This window comes from Triticum urartu, chromosome 3A, assembly GCF_056163025.1.
Source record: "Triticum urartu cultivar PI428250 chromosome 3A, HENAU_Tu73, whole genome shotgun sequence".
In the NCBI taxonomy this organism is placed as follows: Eukaryota; Viridiplantae; Streptophyta; class Magnoliopsida; order Poales; family Poaceae; genus Triticum; species Triticum urartu.
The window spans coordinates 9,590,180-9,601,171 of NC_141875.1; positions in this window are offsets into that span (position 1 = coordinate 9,590,180).

The window sequence follows — 10,992 nt, forward strand, 5'->3', positions numbered from 1 at the left end:
TAACGGGATCACATCATTAGGTGAATGATCTGATTGACATGACCCATTCCATTAGCTTAGCACCCGATCGTTTAGTATGTTGCTATTGCTTTCTTCATGACTTATACATGTTCCTATGACTATGAGATTATGCAACTCCCGTTTGCCGGAGGAACACTTTGTGTGCTACCAAACGTCACAACATAAATGGGTGATTATAAAGGTGCTCTACAGGTGTCTCCAAAGGTACATGTTGGGTTGGCGTATTTTGAGATTAGGATTTGTCACTCCGATTGTCGGAGAGGTATCTCTGGGCCCTCTCGGTAATGCACATCACATAAGCCTTGCAAGCATTGCAACTAATGAGTTAGTTGCGAGATGATGTATTACGGAATGAGTAAAGAGACTTGCCGGTAACGAGATTGAACTAGGTATTGAGATACCGACGATCGAATCTCGGGCAAGTAACATACCGATGACAAAGGGAACAACGTATGTTGTTATGCGGTCTGACCGATAAAGATCTTCGTAGAATATGTAGGAGCCAATATGAGCATCCAGGTTCCGCTATTGGTTATTGACCGGAGACGTGTCTCGGTCATGTCTACATTGTTCTCGAACCCGTAGGGTCCGCACGCTTAAGGTTTCGATGACAGTTATATTATGAGTTTATGAGTTTTGATGTACCGAAGTTAGTTCAGAGTCCGGGATGTGATCACGGACATGACGAGGAGTCTCGAAATGGTCGAGACATAAAGATTGATATATTGGACGGCTATATTCAGACACCGGAAGTGTTCCGGGTGATTTCGGAGAAAACCGGAGTACCGGAGGGTTACCGGAACCCCCCCGGGAGAAGTAATGGGCCATATGGGCCTTAGTGGAGAGAGAGAGGGGCAGCCAAAGGTGGGCCGCGCGCTTCCTCCCCCTGGTCCGAATTGGACTAGGAGAGGGGGGCGGCGCCCCCCCTTTTCCCTCTCCCTCCCCACTTCTTTCCCCCTCCTAGTAGGAGTCCTACTCCTACTAGGAGGAGGACTCCTCCTTGGCGCGCCTATAGGGCCGGCCGGCCTCCTCCCCTTGCTCCTTTATATACAGGGGCAGGGGGCACCCCTAGAGACACAAGTTGATCCACGTGATCATATTCTTAGCCGTGTGCGGTGCCCCCTTCCACCATAGTCCTCGATAATATTGTAGCGGTGCTTAGGCGAAGCCCTGCGACGGTAGTGCATCAAGATCGTCACCACGCCGTCGTGCTGACGGAACTCTTCCCCGACACTTTGCTGGATCGGAGTCCGGGGATCGTCATCGAGCTAAACGTGTGCTAGAACTCGGAGGTGCCGTAGTTTCGGTGCTTGATCGGTCGGGCCGTGGAGACGTACGACTACATCAACCAAACGCTTCCGTTGTCGATCTACAAGGGTACGTAGATCACACTCTCCCCTCTCGTTGCTATGCATCACCATGATCTTGCGTGTGCGTAGGAATTTTTTTGAAATTACTACGTTCCCCAACAGTGGCATCCGAGCCTAGGTTTCATATGTTGGTGTTATATGCACGAGTAGAACACAAGTGAGTTGTGTGCGATATAAGTCATACTGCTTACCAGCATGTCATACTTTGGTTCGGCAGTATTGTTGGACGAAGCGGCCCGGACCGACATTACGCGTACGCTTACGCAAGACCGGTTCTCCCGACGTGCTTTGCACATAGGTGGCTTGCGGGTGACAGTTTCTCCAACTTTAGTTGAACCGAGTGTGGCTACGCCCGGTCCTTGCGAAGGTTAAAACAGCACCAACTTGACAAACTATCGTTGTGGTTTTGATGCGTAGGTAAGATTGGTTCTTGCTTAAGCCCGTAGCAGCCACGTAAAACTTGCAACAACAAAGTAGAGGACGTCTAACTTGTTTTTGCAGGGCATGTTGTGATGTGATATGGTCAAGACATGATGCTAAATTTTATTGTATGAGATGATCATGTTTTGTAACCGAGTCATCGGCAACTGGCATGAGCCATATGGTTGTCGCTTTATTGTATGCAATGCAATCGCGCTATAATGCTTTACTTTATCACTAAGCGGTAGCGATAGTCGTGGAAGCATAAGATTGGCGAGACGACAACGATGCTACGATGGAGATCAAGGTGTCGCGCCGGTGACGATGGTGATCACGACGGTGCTTCGAAGATGGAGATCACAAGCACAAGATGATGATGGCCATATCATATCACTTATATTGATTGCATGTGATGTTTATCTTTTATGCATCTTATCTTGCTTTGATTGACGGTAGCATTATAAGATGATCTCTCACTAATTATCAAGAAGTGTTCTCCCTGAGTATGCACCGTTGCGAAAGTTCTTCGTGCTGAGACACCACGTGATGATCGGGTGTGATAGGCTCTACGTTCAAATACAACGGGTGCAAAACAGTTGCCCACGCGGAATACTCAGGTTATACTTGACGAGCCAAGCATATACAGATATGGCCTCGGAACACGGAGACCGAAAGGTCGAGCGTGAATCATATAGTAGATATGATCAACATAGTGATGTTCACCAATGAAACTACTCCATCTCACGTGATGATCGGACATGGTTTAGTTGATTTGGATCACGTAATCACTTAGAGGATTAGAGGGATGTCTATCTAAGTGGGAGTTCTTTAAGTAAATTAATTGAACCTAAATTTATCATGAAACTTAGTACCTGATAGTATCTTGCTTGTTTATGCTTGATTGTAGATAGATGGCTCATGCTGTTGTTACGTTGAATTTTAATGCGTTCCTTGAGAAAGCAAAGTTGAAAGATGATGGTAGCAATTACACGGACTGGGTCCGTAACTTGAGGATTATCCTCATTGCTGCACAGAAGAATTACGTCCTGGAAGCACCGCTGGGTGCCAGGCCTGCTGCTGGAGCAAACCAGATGTTATGAACGTCTGGCAGAGAAAATCTGATGACTACTCGATGGTTCAGTGTGCCATGCTTTACGGCTTAGAATCAGGACTTCAACGATGTTTTGAACGTCATGGAGCATATGAGATGTTCCAGGAGTTGAAGTTAATATTTCAAGCAAATGCCCGGATTGAGAGATATGAAGTCTCCAATAAGTTCTATAGCTGCAAGATGGAGGAGAACAGTTCTGTCAGTGAGCATATACTCAAAATGTCTGGGTATAATAATCACTTGATTCAATTGGGAGTTAATCTTCCAGATGATTGCGTCATTGACAGAATTCTCCAATCACTGCCACCAAGCTACAAGAGCTTCATGATGAACTATAATATGCAAGGGATGAATAAGACTATTCCCGAGCTCTTCGCAATGCTGAAAGCTGCGGAGGTAGAAATCAAGAAGGAGCATCAAGTGTTGATGGTCAACAAGACCACTAGTTTCAAGAAAAAGGGCAAAGGAAAGAAGAAGGGGAACTTCAAAAAGAACGGCAAGCAAGTTGCTACTCAAGAGAAGAAACCCAAACCTGGACCTAAGCCTGAAACTGAGTGCTTCTACTGCAAGCAGACTGGTCACTAGAAGCGGAACCGCCCCAAGTATTTGGCGGATAAGAAGGATGGCAAGGTGAACAAAGGTATATGTGATATACATGTTATTGATGTGTACCTTACTAATGCTCGCAGTAGCACCTGGGTATTTGATACTGGTTCTGTTGCTAATATTTGCAACTCGAAACAGGGACTACAGATTAAGCGAAGATTGGCTAAGGACGAGGTGACGATGCGCGTGGGAAATGGTTCCAAAGTCGATGTGATCGCAGTCGGCACGCTACCTCTACATCTACCTTCGGGATTAATATTAGACCTAAATAATTGTTATTTGGTGCCAGCGTTAAGCATGAACATTATATCTGGATCTTGTTTGATGCGAGACGGTTATTCATTTAAATCTGAGAATAATGGTTGTTCTATTTATATGAGTAATATCTTTTATGGTCATGCACCCTTAAAGAGTGGTCTATTTTTGTTGAATCTCGATAGTAGTGACACACATATTCATAGTGTTGAAGCCAAAAGATGCAGAGTTGATAATGATAGTGCAACTTATTTGTGGCACTGCCGTTTAGGTCATATCGGTGTAAAGCGCATGAAGAAACTCCATACTGATGGACTTTTGGAACCACTTGATTATGAATCACTTGGTACTTGCGAACCGTGCCTCATGGGCAAGATGACTAAAACACCGTTCTCCGGTACTATGGAGAGAGCAACAGATTTGTTGGAAATCATACATACAGATGTATGTGGTCCGATGAATATTGAGGCTCGTGGCGGATATCATTATTTTTCTCACCTTCACAGATGACTTAAGCAGATATGGGTATATCTACTTAATGAAACATAAGTCTGAAACGTTTGAAAAGTTCAAAGAATTTCAGAGTGAAGTTGAAAATCATCGTAACAAGAAAATAAAGTTTCTACAATCTGATCGTGGAGGAGAATATTTGAGTTACGAGTTTGGTGTACATTTGAAAAATTATGGAATAGTTTCGCAACTCACGCCACCCGGAACACCACAGCGTAATGGTGTGTCCGAACGTCATAATCGTACTTTACTAGATATGGTGCCATCTATGATGTCTCTTACTGATTTACCGCTATCGTTTTGGGGTTATGCTTTGGAGACGGCCGCATTCACGTTAAATAGGGCACCATCAAAATCCGTTGAGACGACGCCTTATGAACTATGGTTTAGCAAGAAACCAAAGTTATCGTTTCTGAAAGTTTGGGGCTGCGATGCTTATGTGAAAAAGCTTCAACCTGATAAGCTCGAACCCAAATCGAAGAAATGTGTCTTCATAGGATATCCAAAGGAGACTATTGGATACACCTTCTATCACAGATCCGAAGGCAAGACTTTTGTTGCTAAGTTCGGAAACTTTCTGGAGAAGGAGTTTCTCTTGAAAGAAGTGAGTGGGAGGAAAGTAGAACTTGACGAGGTAACTGTACCTACTCCCTTATTGGAAAGTAGTACATCACAAAAACCTGTTTCTGTGACACCTACACCAGTTAGTGAGGAAGCTAATGATGATGGTCATGAAACTTCAGAACAAGATACTACTGAACCTCGTAGATCAACCAGAGTGAGATCCGCGCCAGAGTGGTATGGTAATCCTGTTCTGGAAGTCATGCTACTAGATCATGATGAACCTACGAACTATGAAGAAGTGATGGTGAGCCCAGATTCCGCAAAATGGCTTGAAGCCATGAAATCTGAGATGGGATCCATGTATGAGAACAAAGTATGGACTTTGGTTGACTTGCCCGATAATCGGCAAGCAATTGAGAATAAATGGATCTTTAAGAAGAAGACTGACGCTGACGGTAATATTACTGTCTACAAAGCTCGACTTGTCGCAAAAGGTTTTTGGCAAGTTCAAGGGATTGACTACGATGAGACCTTCTCACCCGTAGCGATGCTTAAGTCTGTCCAAATCATGTTAGCAATTGCCGCATTTTATGATTATGAAATTTGGCAGATGGATGTCAAAACTGCATTCCTGAATGGATTTCTGGAAGAAGAGTTGTATATGATGCAACCAGAAGGTTTTGTCGATCCAAAGGGAGCTAACAAAGTGTGCAAGCTCCAGCGATCCATTTATGGACAGATGCAAGCCTCTCGGAGTTGGAATAAATGCTTTGATAGTGTGATCAAAGCATTTGGTTTTATACAGACTTTTGGAGAAGCCTGTATTTACAAGAAAGTGAGTGGGAGCTCTGTAGCATTTCTGATATTATATATGGATGACATATTACTAATTGGAAATGATATAGAATTTCTGGATAGCATAAAGGGATACTTGAATAAGAGTTTTTCAATGAAAGACCTCGGTGAAGCTGCTTACATATTAAGCATTAAGATCTATAGAGATAGATCAAGACGCTTAATTGGACTTTCACAAAGCACATACCTTGACAAAGTTTTGAAGAAGTTCAAAATGGATCAAGCAAAGAAAGGGTTCTTGCCTGTGTTACAAGGTGTGAAATTGAGTAAGACTCAATGCCCGACCACTGCAGAAGATAGAGAGAAAATGAAAGATGTTCCCTATGTTTCAGCCATAGGCTCTATCATGTATGCAATGCTGTGTACCAGACATGATGTGTGCCTTTCCATAAGTCTAGCAAGGAGGTACCAAAGTGATCCAGGAGTGGATCACTGGACAGCGGTCAAGAACATCCTGAAATACCTGAAAAGGACTAAGGATATGTTTCTCATATATGGAGGTGACAAAGAGCTCATCGTAAAAGGTTACGTTGATGCAAGCTTTGACACTGATCCGGACGATTCTAAATCGCAAACCGGATACGTGTTTACATTAAACGGTGGAGCTGTCAGTTGGTGCAGTTCTAAACAAAGCGTTGTAGCGGGATCTACATATGAAGCGGAGTACATAGCTGCTTCGGAAGCAGCAAATGAAGGAGTCTAGATGAAGGAGTTCATATCCGATCTAGGTGTCATACCTAGTGCATCGGGTCCAATGAAAATCTTTTGTGACAATACTGGTGCAATTGCCTTGGCAAAGGAATCCAGATTTCACAAGAGAACCAAGCACATCAAGAGACGCTTCAATTCCATCCGGGATCTAGTCCAGGTGGGAGACTTAGAGATTTGCAAGATACATACGGATCTGAATGTTGCAGACCCGTTGACTAAGCCTCTTCCACGAGCAAAACATGATCAGCACCAAGGCTCCATGGGTGTTAGAATCATTACTGTGTAATCTAGATTATTGACTCTAGTGCAAGTGGGAGACTGAAGGAAATATGCCCTAGAGGCAATAATAAAGTTATTATTTATTTCCTTATATCATGATAAATGTTTATTATTCATGCTAGAATTGTATTAACCGGAAACATAATACATGTGTGAATACATAGACAAACAAAGTGTCACTAGTATGCCTCTACTTGACTAGCTCGTTAATCAAAGATGGTTATGTTTCCTAACCATGAACAAGGAGTTGTTATTTGATTAACGGGATCACATCATTAGGTGAATGATCTGATTGACATGACCCATTCCATTAGCTTAGCACCCGATCGTTTAGTATGTTGCTATTGCTTTCTTCATGACTTATACATGTTCCTATGACTATGAGATTATGCAACTCCCGTTGGCTGGAGGAACACTTTGTGTGCTACCAAACGTCACAACGTAAATGGGTGATTATAAAGGTGCTCTACAGGTGTCTCCAAAGGTACATGTTGGGTTGGCGTATTTCGAGATTAGGATTTGTCACTCCGATTGTCGGAGAGGTATCTCTGGGCCCTCTCGGTAATGCACATCACATAAGCCTTGAAAGCATTGCAACTAATGAGTTAGTTGCGAGATGATGTATTACGGAACGACTAAAGAGACTTGCCGGTAACGAGATTGAACTAGGTATTGAGATACCGACGATCGAATCTCGGGCAAGTAACATACCGATGACAAAGGGAACAACGTATGTTGTTATGCGGTCTGACCGATAAAGATCTTCGTAGAATATGTAGGAGCCAATATGAGCATCCAGGTTCCGCTATTGGTTATTGACCGGAGACGTGTCTCGGTCATGTCTACATTGTTCTCGAACCCGTAGGGTCCGCACGCTTAAGGTTTCGATGACAGTTATATTATGAGTTTATGAGTTTTGATGTACCGAAGTTAGTTCGGAGTCCGGGATGTGATCACGGACATGACGAGGAGTCTCGAAATGGTCGAGACATAAAGATTGATATATTGGACGGCTATATTCAGACACCGGAAGTGTTCCGGGTGATTTCGGAGAAAACCGGAGTACCGGAGGGTTACCGGAACCCCCCCGGGAGAAGTAATGGGCCATATGGGCCTTAGTGGAGAGAGAGAGAGAGGGGCAGCCAAAGGTGGGCCGCGCGCTTCCTCCCCCTGGTCCGAATTGGACTAGGAGAGGGGGGCGGCGCCCCCCCTTTTCCCTTTCCCTCCCCACTTCTTTCCCCCTCCTAGTAGGAGTCCTACTCCTACTAGGAGGAGGACTCCTCCTTGGCGCGCCTATAGGGCCGGCCGGCCTCCTCCCCTTGCTCCTTTATATACAGGGGCAGGGGGCACCCCTAGAGACACAAGTTGATCCACGTGATCATATTCTTAGCCGTGTGCGGTGCCCCCTTCCACCATAGTCCTAGATAATATTGTAGCGGTGCTTAGGCGCAGCCCTGCGACGGTAGTGCATCAAGATCGTCACCACGCCGTCGTGCTGACGGAACTCTTCCCCGACACTTTGCTGGATCGGAGTCCGGGGATCGTCATCGAGCTAAACGTGTGCTAGAACTCGGAGGTGCCGTAGTTTCGGTGCTTGATCGGTCGGGCCGTGGAGACGTACGACTACATCAACCAAACGCTTCCGTTGTCGATCTACAAGGGTACGTAGATCACACTCTCCCCTCTCGTTGCTATGCATCACCATGATCTTGCGTGTGCGTAGGAAATTTTTTGAAATTACTACGTCCCCCAACACTCCGCTCCGTAGCAATTTGTAAATCTAAGAAGTCAAAATGAACCACTCATATAAATCTTGTTGTGAAGTTGCTTCTACACGTGAACATAAGAAAAAGGGGTACCATAAACTACAATTAGGCAAAACTTGTGAACCTTCTTAGTCTCATACCTGAAGCTACAAGGCCGTTGTGGCACCTGTCAGACAGTATACCAACAGATAGGATCAGCGGTCACGACATTCCCGGATGCACAGTTCCTCCGCTCCTTCCCCGCCACAATCCAGAGCCCTTTGTCATGCGCCGCCGTCACCCAGAGCCCTCCTCCATGCTCCACTCCTTAGCAAAATCAAAGAAGGCAAAACAAACCACACATATAAATTTTGTTGTGAAGTTGCTTGTACACGTGAACATAAGAAAAAGGGTACCATAAACCAAGGTTGGAAAAAGCGCTAAGCGGTAGGCGGGCGGTGACCCTCTGCCTAGCGCCTTGCTTGCCTAGGCGTAGCCTAGGAGGCCCAAGGCGTTGCGTACGGTAGCAGGTTAGGAGGATAATTATTTGGGTAGGTTTTGTACCATAGCAGGTTAGAAAGACAATGTGGTGATAAAAAGGATAAGACTTTGTACCATAGCAGGTTAGAAAGACAATGTGGTACACCAAGATGCTATGAATTAAAGCAAAGAATCAAGTTAACAATGTATTGCATAAATTCTGAATATATATTGAATAAATTAGACTTCACAAAATCAGAATGCATACCTGCATTATAATCAAAATTTTGACAACTCCTCGCAAGCTTCTTTGCAAATGATCCTTCTTTAATTCAAAATTGACAGCTTGATCTTGTTTGCCATCATCACCATAATAAAAGGTCTCCACACAGCTAATGAACCCTTCGGCATTAAACTACAATTAGGCAAAAATTGTGAGTCTTCTTAATCTCATACCTGAAGCTACAAGGCCGTTGTTATCATCAACCATTGCTGCTGTATGTGTGTATATTGGTATTCAACCTCAATTCCTCACAATTTGTAAATCAAGCACATACCAGTAGCAGCCTCGTTGATCGTCTTTGTCACCGTCTGCTCCCATGAGGTCATCACGAGGCAGCCGCTGCTCCTTCCCATCATCCATCGTCTCCATCTTTCTCGGGCCCACGGGCTCGAGAAGGATGCCAACGACGGCCAGAGGGGCGGCGACGCGCATGCCGGCAGGGGGAATGAAGAACAGGGGCGGCGGTGCTCCCTCCTGGAGGAGGGAGGAGCAGGGGCGGTGGCATGTGCGCCGGGAGGAGGCCGGGAGGGCATGGACGGCCAGGAGCGAGGGAGGAGGTGGGGGCGGCGGGGCGCCGGGATCCAGGGAGGTTGGGGTCGGGCGGCGCCGGGAGTGAGGGAGAAGGTGGGGGCGGGGCGAGCCAGGATCTGGGGAGGAGATGGGGCGGCCGCCGGGGAGGAGGTCGAGGGCTTTTTTTTTGAGGGATCTGGAGGAATCGCTAGGTCAGGAGGTACGGCGGAGAATCGCAAGGTTTTTTTTCGCGGGACGGTTGCGAGTTAACGGAGGTGGGAGGATGACGAAAAAAACCAGTGAAATTAAACCGCATAGACTATTCACCAAGTCGTCCATTAGGAATAAAGATTTTCAAAAGGAGTCGATTAACTTCCAGACGTTCTTCTGCCGATTGACTTTTCACAGGGTAACAAAAAACAAATGCAAATTGAGAGAAATAAGCCTACATGGGACTCGAACCCGGGTCAAGTTGAAAAGACCACGCCTTTCCAAGGCCAACTACCAATGCACCAGTCCTCCATTGTTGCTAAACAAATGGAAAACAAATCTTTTAAAACTGTTTTTGATACAGTCTTAGTACATAGAGAAGTATTTTTCTGATTTTTTTTCCAACTGAAAATGTAGTGTAAGTACGAATCTATAGAGGGAACTAGAAGATACCCCGCGCGTTGCTGCGGGATTCCAAACATTTATTTTTAGATAGAATGATGCTATATAAGTGGTGAAGAACATTAAGATTGTTTCATATGAAAAACAATACTTAGTGTGTTAAAAAATTGAGAACACATTTGATATTTTCCTGGTAGTAGTGTCCCGCTAAAACAACATGAAAGTGCTATTGTCCGTGTATTTGTACTGGTTGGCCAATTGTTCATAGAGCTAGCAACTTATGAACCTTATCTCAAAAAAAATTAGTGATTCAATATTGATTTTTTTTTCAAAAAGGGGGTTTACCCCAGCCTCTGCATCAGAAATATGCATACGGCTCATATTATTAAAAAGATAATCTAGTAACAAAGTCTCCAAAGGTCGTAGTGCGAAAATAAACAACAGCTCAAAAGAGCTAAGACCCAAAGCCACAATCGGCTGGCAAATACAATAGGAGCACTACATGCCTATCCTATTACATGACCGCCATCCAAACCGGTTGAAAATATCCCGAGCTACCATCTCCCATCGGGTAGACGCAGTAACCAAACGCTCCCTGGCCTTCGTCGGAGTGAGTAGCGACCATATACGGATGAACGCCATGGCCCTGAAGATAACCTA